At 33.1% G+C, this 8,524-nt stretch overlaps 1 long non-coding RNA gene across 1 annotated transcript; it reads left to right on the top strand.

Annotated features, from left to right (window-relative positions):
- Positions 1-212: 212 nt before the first annotated feature.
- On the top strand, positions 213-8,497 carry LOC111736636. Its single transcript, XR_002779222.1, has 3 exons — positions 213-222; positions 7,048-7,051; positions 8,354-8,497. It is a non-coding gene; the product is annotated as an uncharacterized LOC111736636 (long non-coding RNA).
- Positions 8,498-8,524: the final 27 nt, after the last annotated feature.

Genomic DNA, 8,524 nt, shown 5'->3' with positions numbered 1-8,524 from the left:
TTGAGTTCCTAGGAATATCTGGAAGCTTCCTAGTAGCCTTTCTACCTTGAATGTTTCTCGAGCTTTTCTTCAGGCATTCATTTTCTTAAAGCCTTTGAAAACTAAAGCTGAATTTCTCTTAGCCAGGAGAATCTCTCTCGATATGTTAAGTAAGCTTTAGTGCTCTGCTAACATCTCTGAGATACAATTTCTACTCTGTTTTTAATCTCTTTGTAATTCTCAGTGTTTTTTTCAGTTCATTAATGTGTTTTTAATGGATTAGAAAAATATTTAATATTTTTAGTTCGCAATGATAGGAGCAGTCAGAGTGTCTAATCTATCATTACTCCTGGAAACAGTTTTAATTTTGTGGAGTTTTGACAGTATTGTATATATTTCAGTCATTCAAACATTTACATTTTGGCATGATTCATATTTACTTTGTTTAGAACAATATTAGGAAAGAAGATTCTGTTTTTACTATTACTAAGGCACATTTCCTTTTGATATCACAGTTGTTTTATCATTGCTATGGGTAATGGATCCTCCTGAAATGTGATTGCACAAGGCAGTTTTCTGTATGTGTCTTCTGCAATTCACTAACAGCTTGTTTGATTTTCATAACAAAAAATAATTCTTTCCATATGCCAAAAGACAGCTCATTTAAATAAGCCTGGTTCATGGTTTATCAATTTGATCACATCAGTTCTTTGAAAATATAGGAGTTTATATTATAGTTTAGGATAAATTGCTTTCTCTAGTTTTATATTTTACTAGAAAACAAACATAATTTGTAATGCGATGCCATCATACTGATAAAACAAGAAGGAATTTATCCTCTATTTCATCAAAAAATCAAGTGTATACCATATTAATGTCAATAATGAAAGTGTTTCTTGTGCATTTTAAGGATCAAAGTAAGCTAAATGGCTTCATCAAGACAACCTCTTTGTCACTGGTCACAGGAGCAAAGCAAGGTCAAGATATATAATGAAGAACACTTTTGTTTTTGCATATTCAATATCTATTTTAGTTATTTCCACTATGAAATTCAAATCAGGAAATTGCGAAAGCCTTTCCAAAATCATAGCACATAGTATACACTGGTAAACTTTTTTTTTTCTTAAGTTGTATATTTCTGCCTTTTCTAATAACTTTGTAGAACCTATAAGAACTAAAGCACGTATCTTATTACTTTTTTCCCCACAGAGGATAAGAATAATATGAAGTAAATATCAATGTAACTGGTTAGAAATAGATATATGATATTATATATCATAGCGAGATATAGCTATAATTTTGAAGTTAAAAAGTTTAGAAGTTTCAAGACTCTAAATTGACTCTCATTATAGGTGACTAACAGAGAAACAGGAATCCATTTACACAAGGATCCTTTTCTATGAATACTCTTAATGTCAAAAAAAAAAAATACCAGAGCAAAACCAACCCCAAAACTTAAAAAAATAATTAAACTAGTCAGATTCATTATTCTGTCTTTTTAAAGACAGAATTCAATTTATTGTATACTGATAAACATTCACATTCTGTCTTTAAAAGGTGAAAAAGTTCCACATAACTGTTAAAACTCTGGAACAACTTTAACTTTTTATTTTACTATAGTCTGTACGATAATTATAAAGTAACTAAGTACATAGAATTTATTTCAACTAGGATCACCCCTCTCCCCCCTCAACTCTGAACCCATCATGCAAAGCTACTTTTTCTTGAAATCACTGGAATAGCTTTTTGGTATACAGAGAAAAGCATGCTAGGAAAATACATGCCAAGAATAAAATAGCATTTTAAGTAGTCTTGGTTTTATTGAAAACAGTAATAGTGATGATAATGATGATGATGATGGTGGTGGTAGTGGTGATGATGAAGATGAAAAACGAGACATGATTACATTTTATTTGACATACCAGAATAACAATGTTTTTCTTTTCCCCAAGTGGAGTTTGGAGATTATAGATGAGAAAGGGACACGTGAAAATCTATGTCTGGTAGATTATGTATTTCTGAGAAATGAGTACAGAGAATATCAACAGTGTCCCTAAATTCTTCTTCCAATTTATTGTATACTGATAAACACTATTTCTTACTTTTCCAAATGCATAATATAATGAATATAAGTAAATATAAGGCATGGTTCTTATTCTCAGATAAATTATAATCCAGATGGGAGAAAAAAACTATGTAATTCTTATTGATGTCCTCGTCCAAATGTGCTCAGGTTGTTTCCTGGACAGCTGTGATTGTGGCAGGGGTCTTATGTTGGCCACTAGTTTCCTGTTTTTTTTTTTTTTGCACCCATAAGATTTCATCATTTCTGTAAATCTGAAAAGAAATTGATTTTACACAGTGTATTTGGGGACTGGCTTATCACTACACTTAAAAAAAGTTTGAAGAATATAAGTACAGAGAACATACACTTTTCATTTTCATCTCTGTTCCATAGGGGTGATTCTTCTATTGAGAAACACAGTCTTCAACAGATACCATACATACTCACTTATAATGATTAGGAAGATAACCAATAATATAAGTTTTTTTTTTGGCAGTGGATGTATATAAAAGATAGAATCTTATAGAAGTTGGGCAACAGATGCCGATCATCTTCATTTTTCTCACATACTTCTCAAAGAATTTATTTGCTATGGCCGGGAAAGTCTACCAGCCCACATGAAACTATCATCCAAGGTACAATTGATCTAATCATAGGTAGAAAAATTATTGAATTTATGTCAAGGAGATGATCTCTTCTATGAATTTCAGTTTGAGACTTAGAAAATCTAATCGTGGTATTCAGGTTCTAGATCAAGAAAAGTGCAAAATCAGGGCTACAGGGCATTTGTTGCCATCTTGAAAGAAAAGTATGGAAATTTAATCTGCTTCTGCAGAGCAATCTGGCATTCAGTGACTGAAAGAATTAGAGCCTTACAAAAAAGATCAGATGACACGTGACCTGGGAAAGATGGGAAAGGACATCCTAGCTTTCTAATTTCTGGTTCATGTCCTTTGTAAGAACAGAAAACAAATTTGCCCTTGAATTCTTTGAATTCTTTCAATAAATGTTAATTTAAGTTAGTTTGATTAGATGTATATTTCTTGAAATCAAACAATTTCTAATAGTGAATAGAAGTTACTAATTGCTGATATAACATCTATCTTTTCTTTTTCTACCTTTCAGAATCCCTACATTATTAACTATAGCAATATTTCCAGCTAAAGGACTTATTTCTAAGCCTACTTTGCCATTAGAAGTTGTCATGAGAATAAGTTCTGAAAGATGAGATATTAGTAGATATGCTATGTAAGACTTCTAGACAGTCTCTAAGGGAAGATAAAAACTGCTATTTCTTCTCCTTTTTTGTTTCTCTTTCTTGTTGCTTGATATATGAACCCATTGATTGGAGCTCAGTAGAAATAAAGCAGCCTTTGGGAACATGATTAGGCCATGAAGATAAAAGCTTGGCATGAGGATGTTGGAGTAGAAAGTGGAAGACGCTTGAGTTCTTGATGGCTTTGTGGAGTATCTAAACAATAGGTGGACAAACTTTTCCTTTAAAGAGTTGCAACTGCTCAACTCTGCTATTGCAGTGTGAAAACAGTTATAGGTGATATGTAAATGAGTGGATACGACTGTATTCCAATAAAAAGGGCTGCAGTTTACTGACCCCTGCTCTAGATCATTGTTGTACTGCCTACCACCAGATTTCATTTATCTGTTGAGATAAACTCTTTGAAGTTCAAGCCACTAGTATATTTGTCTGAACCAGAATTAAGACAAAAAGTAATGAATCATAACTGAAATGAATTGAATTTCAGATGTAGAGATTATTTTGAGCAAAGCCCATCTGGAAAGGTTTAATGAATATGGGATCTAAAGTGCATATTGAAGAAAGACCACTTTTTATATGTGAGAGAATAGCATTCCAGGAAAAGAAATGACAAAATTGAAAAGAAGTGAAACAGTGTAGTGTACGTGTCAAGGACTTGTCTGACCAGAGTGATAGGCTCAATACAGAAAGGAATAAGAAACAGAATTAGAATTATATCCTATGATTTTATTGTTAAAAGGCACTAGAAGACAGGCTAAGGAATATATGTTTTCCCTCTCTTTCATTATAACTCATTGTCTTTGTGTTTCCCCCCACCATCACCCTGACCTTATTCCTTCTCCTCTTTCTTACTCTCTTTCTTTTCTCTCTTCTAACTTGTTTACTGATCAGCAGTCAATCTGGGATAAACATTAGCTAGGATGCTATAAAGAAGTCATTAGTGAAGTGACTACTTATTCTTAGGGTTTGAAAGGCATTTTTCCCTTTGTTTCTGATCATATATAGAATATTGGAAGATGCTGTGTTTACTCTCAAGAAATTTCTAGGTTTAAAAAGACAATTCAGATCAGGCAAAAGATGAGATAATTTAGAAAAAGCCAAAGGCCCTACTCCTGTAACCTTTGTGTACCTCTCCGCCTCGTCAAGTCCAACTATTTAAAATCTCATTCGAACTGGACAAACTTCTTCCTACCCTAACTTTCTATTTGTTATCAAATGTCTGCATCTATTCATTTTCTCTGTTTCTTCATATTTGCCTTCTTTGTATTAAAGAGATAGTTCATTTTTTTAAATACAGAATGTTATTTTTTTATTTTGCTTCTATATTTGAAAATATTTTTAACATTTATAGTCACCAATTTGGCATATAACATCATGTAAATTTAAGGTGTATAATGTGTTACTTTGATACATTTATGTATTATCATATGAGTGGCATAGTAGTGATATTTACCATATTACATAATTATAGAACAATGTTGTCTATATCCATTGTCATGTGCATTAGATCTCTTGGCTTATTTACTACATCCTGCAAGTTTGTACCCTTGAATAACATCTCTAACCTGCATTCTCTGGTAACCGCCATTTTACTCTGTTTTTTACAAGTTTGACATTTTTAGATTCCATGTATAAGTGATAAGATTGAGTATTTGTCTTTTCTCTGGCTGGCTTACCTCCTTTAGCGTAATGTGTTCAAGTTTCATCCATGTTGTTGCAAATGGCAGGATGTCTTCCTTTTTCATGTCTGAATAATAGATATTCTAATTTACTTTAATAGATATTTTCTAATATACCATTTTAATTCATTTGTATTTTTTTCTATATTTTTAGTTATTTTCTTAGTTATTGTCATGGAATCACAATTATCATCTCATTTATAACAATATAATTAGGACTATTATCAACTAAATTTCATAGTATACAAATTTTTGTGCTTGTATAGCTCCATTTCTCTTCTATTGTTTGTTCAATGACTTTCAAATTAATTCTGTGTAACCTGTATTCTTTGGCGTGTGCAGCCACAGAAGTCTCTGATCACTTAGCTTAGTGGCCAACTAATGATTCACCATAGATTCTCTTATAAATTCAGAATAAATAAGTTTCCTCGTCTTTGTAAGGGGCTCTGTGTGCATGTAGTGCTTGCCTTCAACACTCAGCTGGCAATTAACATCTCTGCCTTAGCGTTTACTTTCTTGTGAAGAGTTTCAAGTTCAGACAGAGGTGAGAGAGAACTTGGGGCCTTCTCAGGTCTTTCTTGAACATATGTACAGACATGAGCATGTTCAGTTTTACGTATGCAAATGACCCTCTACATTCCCAGGAATATGTTGGAGCTTTTCAAGAGCTTATGGACATCTTATTCCCCAACTTTTCACTTAAGCTTTTGGTCAGTCTATTATTTGCTTCAGTTGTGATTCACTCCCTCAGGCAGTCATGAAGTTAAACAATTGCCTGTATGTTTTTGACAAATATTCCCAGAGAAAAGGCTTTTAGAACTGGGAAAGTTCCAACTCAGGTCAAATAAAGATGGCCTTACAAGTAAGGTTTTCCAGAAAACCAGCAAACAGTTCAAGTAATGACAATCACCTGGGAATGGGGCTTAGAAGACGTTTCAACTCTGTTCCATCTTCTCCAGTGACTGTCAGGCTGCTAGTTTTTACCATGATATGGGGTGTTGTTTTTTAAAGTTACAGTAGAGCTGGATAGCTAGGGATGGAACTCTAGTAAGTTAAAATACCATAGAGCTCACTGTTCTAACTAAGACTCAGTTACTTTTCTTGAATAAATACTCCCTAGATTGCTACAGGTCTTGGGTTAATTTCCAGAGTCAGGAAAGGTTAATTGTGACACTTTTTTTTGCCAATTTTCTCATTGCTTTTGTGAATAACATAATTTTTGGATGTTTTTCCTCTCCTTTTCACCAATGTCCTTGTCCTAATTTTTCTGTTATTCAGTAATTTACAGTAGAAAATTTTACATTGTTTCAGAAAATATTAATTGGATTTTCAAGTCTTAGTTTTTATATGCCTGATAGAACAGCAGAAACAAACAAAAAAATATTTGAAGTTTATCTTCTTTCTTCTCTCCAGAATCAACATGAGGTATAGAAATTATTATATATCCAGTAAACGTAGAGTGATAAAGTTCTTATTTTTCTTTCTTTTGGTAGATGTTTTAGGGTTTAATTCTTGAAGTAGGGTGATAATGACAAGAATGTATTTAAACTTTATCCCTTTTTTACTTTCAATATTTGCCCATGAGCTCTTCTCAGAATTGCTTCACATGAACCTAAATATGGGAGGAGATCCAAATGAGTGTTCTTCACTCCTCATAAGACACAATGTATGAAGAAAAGAATAGTGACTTTCAAGTAATATGCGCTATAGAAATTTTTTTTTTTTTTTGCCTAATTTGTGGGTGAAGACTTCAGTAGGCACTCAATAAATGCTTGCTAAGTGACTAGTCCTCAGTGTATTACTGTCCTTAGATCATTTCTCTGAGGAGTGGATTAAATGAAAAAGGATATGATTTAGTGTATTATGATTATGTGTCTGGCACAGGTTCACTGGGGAGATCTATTAAACTCCATAAAACCTATACTACTACTCTGCAGATTAACGCATCTGAGGTTCTTAAGTATAAAGGGATACCTATCGAACCAAAGCTGACTTTGCTTTAAATCCTCTAAATGTGCTGACTTCATTTGATACTTCTGTCTTGATAGGAAAGTCTCAGCTTCCTGAATAATGATAAGTAGGGCATTATAATAAATGTGGACTTGGTAAGTGAACAGCATCATTGTGTGTGCTCTCTGCAAGCCTGGGAAGATGAGACTGATAATTTATAGTAGAATAATCTTGTGTCCAGTCCCTGTGCAGAAATTAAATATATGGCTTTTTAGTAGGTGTTTCAGGAGGCTGTCATGCTTAAGAATTTTATGAAATGATGATCAAATAAAGGACTCGAAGAGATGTTAAATAATGATTTAAATCGAAGTATAGGAGCTAAGGGGAAAAATCTTGAATGATTCACTCTAAAGACTATTAGTTGAAGGAGAGATTAGATTCTAAAGGTTGTGATTATATTTTACATGGCATACAAAAACTCCTACTAAATCTGCTTAAAAATTTTAGCCAGGGAAGAATGGAATGGCACAATTATTTTTAGAAAAAGCACAGGAAACAAATATAATAGTTTCACTAGTATCTGTAGTGAGTTATATAGCCTTTGTCTATTGGAGAAAACTGAAATATTGGAAGTTGCACTATTTCAGCTTTGTAAAAGACCACTATTATTCAAAGAGGAATGGAAAGAACAACAACAACATAAAACACAAAAACAAAAACACAAACCATGTTTTTTAACAAAATGAGAATCTGGTATTTTTATATGGATGGCATATGTTTTATTTTAGTAGACTGGGAAAGATTCTCTTATTCTTATATTAAAAAATATTGTTTAGCTCATTGCCACATCTACTGTAAGGGTGAAGACCATTCTCAGCAATCAGACTGCTGACATTCCAGAAAACGTGGATATCACTCTGAAGGGAATCATAGCTATTGTGAAGGGCCCCAGGGGCACCCTGTGGAGATACTTCAATCACATCAATGTAGAACTCAGTCTCCTTGGAAAGAAAAAGTGGAGGCTCCGGGTTGACAAATAGTGGGGAAATAGAAAGTAACTGGCTACTGTTCGCACTATCTGTAGTCATGTACAGAACATGATCAAGGGTGTTACATTGGGCCTTCGTTACGAGATGAGGTATATGTATACTCACTTCCCCATCAATGTAGTTATTCAATAGAATGGTTCTCTTGTTGAAATTCGAAGTTTCTTGGGTGAGAAATACATCTGCAGTGTTCAGATGAAGTCAGATGTTGCTTGTTGAATATCTCAAGCTCAGAAAGATGAGTTAATTCTTGAAGGAAACAACATTGAATTTATATCAAATTCAGCTGCTTTGATTCAACAATCCACGACAGTGAAAAATAAGGATATTTTTGGATATTACCATCCAAAATACGAAGAATTTTGGATGATATTTATGTTTCTGAAAAAGGAACAGTTCAGCAGGCTGATGAATAAGGTCAAAGTTGTCCAGCTATAGAAACACCAAGATGTCGGATGATTCCTCAGACTTACTTGTGATATTTTAAAGATGCAATAAAAATTACATATTGAAAAAATATATATTATTT

This window comes from Pteropus vampyrus, unplaced genomic scaffold (genome assembly GCF_000151845.1).
Source record: "Pteropus vampyrus isolate Shadow unplaced genomic scaffold, Pvam_2.0 Scaffold21, whole genome shotgun sequence".
NCBI lineage: Eukaryota > Metazoa > Chordata > Mammalia > Chiroptera > Pteropodidae > Pteropus > Pteropus vampyrus.
The sequence above is the reverse complement of the archived record's forward strand: the minus strand, read 5'-3'. Positions and strand labels throughout refer to the sequence as shown.